Source organism: Colobus angolensis, unplaced genomic scaffold (assembly GCF_000951035.1).
Source record: "Colobus angolensis palliatus isolate OR3802 unplaced genomic scaffold, Cang.pa_1.0 Scaffold246, whole genome shotgun sequence".
NCBI lineage: Eukaryota > Metazoa > Chordata > Mammalia > Primates > Cercopithecidae > Colobus > Colobus angolensis.
The window spans coordinates 1560230-1569471 of NW_012115666.1; the positions used below are offsets into that span (position 1 = coordinate 1560230).

A 9242-nucleotide genomic window follows, 5' to 3' on the forward strand; every position below is an offset into this window, starting at 1 on the left:
CAATGGGAAACAAATGGATAGGCCAAAACAAAGGGATGAGTCTGGCTAGTTATCTGCAGCAGGAACCTGTCCTTAAGGCACAGATCGCTCATGCTATTGTTTGTGGCTTAGGAACACCTTAAGCGGTTTTCCACCCTGGGTGGGCCAGGTGTTCCTTGCCCTCATTTCAGTAAACCCACAACCTTCAGCGTGGGCATCATGGCCATCACAAACATGTCACAGTGCTGCAGAGATTTTGTTTATGGCCAGTTTTGGGGGCAGTTTATAGCCAGATTTGGGGGCCTGTTCCCAACACTGGGTGACAGAGTAAGACTCTGTGTCAAAAAAAAAAAAAAAATCATATCAGGTATCTTATCTGACCACAGTGTAACAAAACTAGGCATCAACCATAAGGGGAACATTTAAAATTATACAAATATATGAAAATTAAGCCACATGCTCCCAAATGGCCGGTGGGTCGAAGAAGAAATTAACCAGGAAATCAAAAAAATTCCTTGAAGCAAATAAAACTGGAAACACAACATATCACTCTTTTCCATGGATCCTCAGAGGCATTCAGCTGCTTCAAGATGAAGCTGAGCATCTCCTTCCCAGTCACTGACTGCCAGAAACTCATTGAAAAGAACGCAAACTTCGTACTTTTTATGAGAAGCCTATGGCCACAGAAGTTGCTGCTGACTCTCTGGGTGAAGAATGGAAGGGTTATGTGGTCCACATCAGTGGTGGGAATGGCAAACAAGGTTTCCTCACGAAGGAGGGTGTCATGACCCATGGCCGTGTCCACCTGCTACTGAGTAAGGTCCTGTTACAGACCAAGGAGAACTGGAGAAAGAAAGAAAGAAGATCAGTTTGTGGTTGCATTGTGGATGCCAATCTGAGCATTCTCAACTTGGTTATTGTAAAAAAAGGAGAAAAAGATATTCCTGGACTGACTGATACTATGGTGCCTCGTCACCTGGGGCTCAAAAGAGCTAGCAGAATCCTCAAACTTTTCAGTCTCTCTAAAGAAAATGATGTCTGCCAGTATGTTGTAAGAAAGCCCTTAAACAAAGAAAGTGAGAAACCTGGGACCAAAGCACCCAAGATTCAGCATCTTGTTACTCCACGTGTCCTGTAGCACAAACGGTGGTGTATTGCTTTGAAGAAGCAGCGTACTAAGAAAAATAAGGAAGAGGCTGCAGAATACGCTAAACTTCTGTCCAAGAGCATGAAGGAGGCTAAAGAGAAGCCCCAGGAACAAACTGCCAAGAGACTCAGACTTTCCTGGCTGTGAGCTTCTGCTTCCAAGTCTGAATCCAGTCAGAAATAAGATTTTTTGAGTAACAAATAAGATCAGACTCACATCTCTCTTGACTTTTCATTGATGATAGAAAACTACATAAATGAAGAGAGGGAAAGTTAGGTCATAGAAAATGGGGATATGTACATAAAAATCCAGTCGTGGATAAAATCAGATTGACTATTGTGTGGTAGCAGAAGACAAGTTCATGATAAAGGGATTCTTTTGGGGGGATGGGTGGCTCAGGAAGGGATTCTGAGCATAAGACATCTGCCTCTTCAGAAAGGCATGGAACTTAGGAGAAATAAATGAGAAGGACTATTAATCTTTTTTATATAGTTTATTTTGAGGAATATCGCTCTTTTAAAACACTAAACACAGTTTAATACATGAAATTGCCCTTGTGAAGATGAACATGTGTTTTTTTAGAAAAGCTAACTTTTAAGGCATAGTTTTAGTGGATAGCATGTTAAAATACTTCAGGAAGTTTTGTAAACTGGTGCAAATTTGCTTTAACAAAGCTTTTCAAGTCAAAAACGAAAGAAGGAAGGAAGGAAGGAAGGAAGGAAGGAAAGAAAGAAAGAAAGAAAGAAAGAAAGAAAGAAAGAAAGAAAGAAAGAAAGAAAGAAAGAAAGAAAGAAAGAAAAGAAAGAAGGAAGGAAGGAAGGAAGGGGAAGGAAAGAAAAGAAAGAAAGAAAGAGAGAGAGAGAGAGAAAGAGAGAGAGAGAGGAAGGCAGGCAGGCAGACAAGCAACATATCAAAACTTGGCTGCACACAGTGGCTAACACCTGTAATCCCTCACTTTGGGAGTTTGTTGCAGGCAGATCACGAGGTTAGGAGTTCGAGACCAGCTTGGCTAACACGGTGAAACCCCATCTCTACTAAAAACACACACACAAAATTTAGCCAGGTGTGGTGGCAGGTGCTGGTAATTCTAGCTACTTGGGAGGCTGAGGCAGGAGAATTGCTTGAACCCGGGAGGCGGAGGTTGCAGTGAACCGAGATTATGCCACTGCACTCTAGCCTAGGTAACAGAGCAAGATTCCATCTCAAAAAACAAACAAAAAAACAAAAACAAAAATCAAACAAACAAAAGAAAACCTTATGGGACCCAGCAAAAGCAGTATTAAGAGGCAAATTTATAGCAATAATGCCTACATCTAAAAACTAGAAAGATTTCTAAGATTTCTAATAAACCACCTAATGGCACCACAAGGAACTAGAAAAGCAAGAACCCAAAATTAGTAGAAGGAAAGAAATAACCAAACCCCAAATTAGTAGAAGGAAAGAAGTAATAAAGAACAGAGCAGAAATAAACAAAATGGAGACTAAAACACACACACACACACACACAAAAGACAAATGAAACAAAAAGTTTGATTTTTGAAAAGATAATCAAAATCAATAAAATACTAGAGTAAGAAAAAAAGAGAGAAGATCCAAATACATAAAATCAAAAGCCAAAAATGAAGATATTGTAACGGATACCACAGAAATACAAAGACTCATTAGCAACAACTATGCACAATGATGTGCCAATAAATTAGAAAGCCTAGAGGAAATGGATAAATTCCTGGACACATACAACCTACCGAGAAGAAATAGAAAACCAGAACAAATCAGTAACAAGTAATGAGATTGAATCACTAATAAAAAGTACTTCAACAAAGAAAAGTCCAGGACCAGATGGCTTTACTGCTGAGTTCTACCAAACCTTTAAAGAAATTTTTTTTTTGAAACATAGTCTTGCTCTGTTGCCCAGGTCTGAGTGCAATGGTGTGGTGCCAGCTCACTGCAATCTCTGCCTCTCAGATTCAAGTGATTCTCCTGTCTCAGCTTCCTGAGTAGCTGGGACTATAGGCGCATGCCACCACACCCAGCTTATTTTTGTATTTTTAGAAGAGATGGGGTTTTGCCATGTTGGCCAGCCTGGTCTTGAATTCCTGACCTCAGGTGATCCACCCTCCTCAGCCTCCCAAAGTGCTGGGATTACAGGAGTAAGCCACTGCACCCGGCCAAACCTTTAAATGATTAATACCAATTTTTCTTATACTCCAAAATGTTGAAGCAGAGAGAATTCTTCTTAACTCATTCTATGAGGCCAGCATGACCCTGATTCCAGAATCAACACAATAAACAAAGAAAACTACAGGCCAGTATCTCTGATGAACACAGACACAAACATCTTCAACAAAATACTAGCAAACCAAATCCAATAACATATCAAAAAGATAATATGCAGTGATCACACGGAATGTATTCCAGGAAAGGAAAAATGGTTCAACATATCCATATCAATAAATGTTATATATTACATCAATAGAATTAAGGACAATAAGCATATTATCATCTCAATAGATGCAAAACAAGCTTCTGATAAAACACAACATCCCTTCAAGATTAAAACCCTTAATAAATTAGGTATAGAAAGAAAGTACCTCAGCATAATGAAGGCTATATAAGGCAACCCTCAGCTAACATCTCACTGAATAGGGAAAAACTAAAAGATTTTCCTCTAAGAATTGGAACAAGTCAAAGTTGCCAGCCGGGCATAGTGGCTCACACCTGTAGTCTCAGCACTTTGGGAGGCTGAGGCGGGCAGATCACTTGAACCCAGGAGTTTGAGACCAGCCTGGCCAACATGATGAAATCCTGTCTCTACTAAAAATACAAAAAATTAGCCAGGTGTGCTGGTGCATCTGTAGTCCCAGCTGCTTGGGAGGCTGAGGAACAAGAATTGCTTGAACCCAGGAGGCAGAGGTTGCAGTGAGCTGAGATTGGGCCACTGCACTCCAGCGTGGGTGACAGAGTGAGACTCTATCTCAAAAAAAATAAAAATAAAAATAAAAGACAAGGTTGCTCACTTTGATCACTCTTATTCAACATAGTACTGGAAGTCCTAGCCAGAGCAATAAGGCAAGAAAAAGAAATAAAGGGCATCCAAGTGGGAAAGGAGAAAGTCAAATTGTTCCTGTTTGCAGACACCATGATTTTACATATAGAAAAACCTAAAGATTCTACCAAACACTTCACACTGATAAACAAATTTAGTACAGTTGTAAGATAAAAAATTAATATACAAAAATCAGTGGTGCTCCTATATATGAAAAATTAGATAGTTGATAAAGAAATCAAGAAGGCAATCCAATTTATGACAGCTATAAAATGAAATAAAATACCTGGGTATAAATTTAACCAAGGAAGCAAAAGACCTCTATAAGGAATACAAAGCACTGATGAAAAAAAATGAAGAGGATACCGAAAAAATGGAAAGACAGCCGGGTGCAGTGGCTCACTCCTATAATTCCAGCACTTTGGTAGGCCGAGACAAGCAGAACACTTGAGTTCAGGAGTTCCAGACCAGTCTGGACAACATAGTAAGAATCCATCTCACAAAAACTACAAAAATTAGCTAAGCATGATGGCACATGCCTGTATTCCCAGCTACTGGAGAGACTGAGGTGGGAGGATCACTTGAGCCCAGGAGGGAGAGATTACAGTGAGCCAAGATTGCACCACTGCACTCTGCACTCTAGCCTGGGTGACAGAGCAAGACTCCATCTCAAAAAAAAAAAAAAAAAAAAAAAAGGAAAGCTGTCTCAAGCTCATGGATTGAAAGGATTAATATTCTTAAAATGACAGTACTCTCCCAAGTAATCTACAGATTAAGTGCAATTGCTATTAAAATAACAATGACCTTCTTCACAGAAATAGAAAAAAAATCCTAAAATTTGTATGGAACCACAAAAGACCCCAAGTAGCCAAAGCAATCCTGAGCGAAAGAAAAAAGCTGGAGTCATCACACTACCAGACCTCAAAATACACTACAAACCTGGAGTAATCAAAGCAGCATGATACTGGCATGAAACAGACACATAGACCAACAGAACAAAATAGAGAACTCCCAAATTAGTCCACATATCTACAGCCAACTGATTTTTAACAGGTGCTAAGAACACTCATGGGGAAAGGGACAGTCTCTCTAAAAAATGTGTCTTGATAAACTAGATATGCATATAGAGAAGAATGAAACTAGATCCCCACCTCTCACTCTATATAAAAGTCAACTGAACATGGATCAAAGACCTAAATGTAAAACCCGAAACAATAATACTACTAGAAGAAAACACAGGAAAAATGCTTCATGACATTGGTCTGGGAGAAGATTTTATGAATAAGACCTCAAAAGCATAGGATAAAAAGCAAAAATAAGCAAATAGAATTATATCAAACTAAAAAGCTTCTGCACAGCAAAGGAAACAATCAACAGAGTGAAAAGACAACCTACAGAATGAGAGAAAAGATGTGCACACTACTCATCTGACAGGAAATTAATATGCAGAATATACAAGGAACTGAAATATCAAAACAGCAAAATAACAAATAATCTGATTTTAAAATGGGCAAATAATAGATATAGACACTTCTCAGAAGAAGATATACAAATGGCCAAATCCAACAAATATATGAAAAATGCTCAATATCACCAATCATCAAGGAAATGCAAATCAAAACCACAGTGAGGCATTATCTCACCCCAATTAGGATGACAATTTCAAAAAGACAAAAAACAACAAATGTTGGTGAGGATGCAGAGAGGGAATTTTTCTTTCCTTCCTTTTTTTTTTTTCAGAGATGGAGTCTCACTGTGTTGCCCAGGATGGTCTCAAATTCCTGGGCTCAAGTGATCCTCCTGCCTCAACTTCCCGAAGTGCTGGGATTATAGGGATGAGTCACCGCCCCTGGCCAAGAAAAGGGCACTTGTACACACTGTTGGTGAGAATGCAACCTTCACAGCCACTATGGAGAACAGTGTGGAGCTTCCTTTAAAAATGACAAATAGGACCAGGAATGGTCACTCACGCCTGTAATCCCAGCACTTTGGGAGGCCGAGGTGGGTGGATCACCTGAGGTCAGGAGTTCGAGACCAGCCTGGCCAACATGGTGAAACCCTGTTTCTACTAAAATACAAAAATTAGCTGGGCATGGTGGTGTGTGCCTGTAATCCCAGCTACTTGAGAGGTTGAGACAGGAGAATCGCTTGAACCCAGGAGGCAGAGGTTGCAGGGAGCTGAGATGGCGCCATTGCACTCCAGCCTGGGTAACAAGAGGGAAATTCCATCTCAAAAAAGATAAATAGAACTACTGTATGATCCAGCAATCCTACTACTGGGAAGTTATCCAACGAAAAGAAAATCTTCACATAGAAGAGACATTGGCCTCCACCTATTTATTGCAGCACTATTCACATTAGCCAAGATATGGAATCAACCTAGGTGTCCAGTAAAATAAACATATAAAGAAAATGTGGTTTATATACCTCATGAAATACTAGGTTCTGGAGGACATACAGGTTAACCCAATAGGCAAATCTCTGCCCTTGTGGAATTTATATTTTAGTGGAAAATAAAATTTTTATTTTATTTAAGGCAGGAAATAAATAACAATAATAAATAGCTAAATGATGTGTCAGGTAACAAGGTATATATAGCTCTATAAAACTGTCAACTTGAAATAACCAAAAGAATCAGAATTCAGTTTGAATGAGTTTATTCCAGCAAAAAAACTGGGAATAGCCATCCTGGAAACACAGACTGCAGAAAAATGAAGTCAATGCTCCAAAATTAAAATAAATTTAATAGGATCAAAACTGTTCCTATAAACTTTATAAAATTAATCAGTGAAAAAGGGAGAGGGAGAAATGAAAACAAACTAAGCTTGCAGCACATTCAGCATTAATTATTAGGTCAGCTTGTTCTCTGACCTGTTTCCTCATAGTTGTTTACTGCCTACTGCACCGGAATCACACAAACTCTGTCACAAGATTATACTTCCCCTTAACTGTTCTAGAGATAGCAACTTAAGCATTGTGAAATATTGTTTTCCATTTGAGATATTCTTTCAGATCCTGCATACTGAAACTACTGATGCCAGCTGGTCTGTAGGATTCTATGAGAAGCTGACTCACCAATGAATGAAGTTTCCACATCCTGATGATTTCATCCCCTTACCACAATGAATCAACAGCCGCAATTTTCCAGCCCCTTGACCTCCACAATCTCCTTAAAAATCCCAGTCCAGAACTCCCCAGAGGATGTGGATTTGAGGATTCCTCTTGCCTTTCTACTTGGCTGCGCTGCAATCATTAAATTCTTTCTCTGCTGCAAACCATGCTGTCTCAGTGTATTGGTCTATTGCTATGCAGCAGGCATATGAACTCAGTGTTCCTGTAACAAGATTGTAATATTTTCTTTGTTGAAATTTATTACTGGGCATGGTGGCTCACCCCTGTAATCCCAGCACTTTGGGAGGCAGTGGTGGGCGGATCACCTGAGGTCAAGGGTCTGAGACCAGCCTGGCTAACATGATGATACCCCATCTCTACTGAAAATACAAAAATAATTAACCAGGCATGGTGGTGGGTGCCTCTAATCCCAGCTACTTGGGAGGCTGAGCCAGGAGAATCACTTGAACCTGGGAGGCAGAGGCTGCAGTGGGTGAGATCGTGCCATTGTACTCCAGCCTGGGCAGCAAGAGTGAAACTCTGTCTCAAAAAGAAAAAAGAAAAGACAAGAGAAGGGGGGGGTGGGGGAGAGAGAGAGAGAGAAAGAGAGAGAGAGAAAGAAAGAGAAGAAAGAGAAAGAAAGATTATTTTTATGTATTTTTTTTTTAAACAGGATCTCACTCTGTCACCCAGTCTGGAATTCAGTGGCATAATCAGGTTCACTGCAGCCTTGACCTCCCAGGCTCAAGTGATCCTCCTACTTCAGCTACCCAAAGTGGGACTACCGGTGTATGACACCATACCTGGCTAATTTTTGTATTTTTTGCTAAATTTTGTATTTTGGGGTTTCATCATGTTGCCCAGGCTGGTCTAGAACTCCTGGACTCAAGTGACCTGACTGCCTCAGCCTCCCAAAGTGCTGGGATTACAGATGTGAGCCAGGACTGTGCCCAGTCAGGATTATAAGCTTTTCCCCTCCCATCCCCTCCTCTCCCCTTCCCTTTCCTTCCCTTCCTTCTCTTCCAGACAAAGTCTCACTCTGTTGCCCAGATCTGAGTGCAGTGGCATGATCATAGCCCATTTCAGCCTTGAACTCCTGAGGTGGGAGAGCTCAAGCAATCCTCCCAGTTAAGCCTCCTGAGTAGCTGGTACCACAGGCACATGCCACATCTGGCTAATTTTAGAATTTTTTTTTGTAGAGACAGGAGTCTTACTGTTAGATATGAGTCCTAAATTTCTTTTCAAAGAATCAATATGTCAGTATGTTCAATTCTTTGCCTTCTACTTTTAAACTTAACTTCCTCATAAAGCAAACTTTTTCGATTACCTGCTCCACCCTGACTCATTCCGATTACTTACTCCACCCTGACTCATTCTGATTACCTGCTCTGTCATAACCATTTTTCCCACCAAACCAATCCCCCCATCACTCTCTTTAAATTACCCAATTGGAATTAGTTTAGCCTGTGTGGTCTAACCCTAGCCAATTGGGGGAGGACATAGCAGCAGGGGCCACCTGCATCAGGGATAAGAATTCCTTCCCCTCCCTTGTCCAAGTGTGCATTCACCATTGCTCCATCTGTGAGGGCGCACCCTTCTATAGAAGTACCTTACCTTCCTGAGAATCAAAAAGAAAATTTTATATTCAAGTGCTATTTCTTTTGTTGCACCAAAACCTTACATATAACAATTTGGGGGCTCGCCTGTGATTACATTCCCCTCCGGGGATGGCCTCTGGTTCTCTCTCAAGAGGAGGAGCACCCTGCCCACTTGAGATGACTTCAGGGGTGAGAAATCAAGACCTACCCAGTGCAAGGAATAACCCGAGCTCTCAGCAACGCGGGGGACAAAAAAAAAAAAGCCAGCCACCAAGCTTAAAGGATCCTCACATACTGCAGCAATGACTCTGTGCACAGATCAAGGAAGGAGAAGCCATAGGAGGCGGTAAAGTATTTCCTT

General features: G+C 40.7%; 1 pseudogene; it reads left to right on the forward strand.

The window, feature by feature from the left end:
* The first annotated feature begins 569 nt into the window (after positions 1-569).
* LOC105514491 lies at positions 570-1309 on the forward strand (annotated as a pseudogene).
* Positions 1310-9242: the final 7933 nt, after the last annotated feature.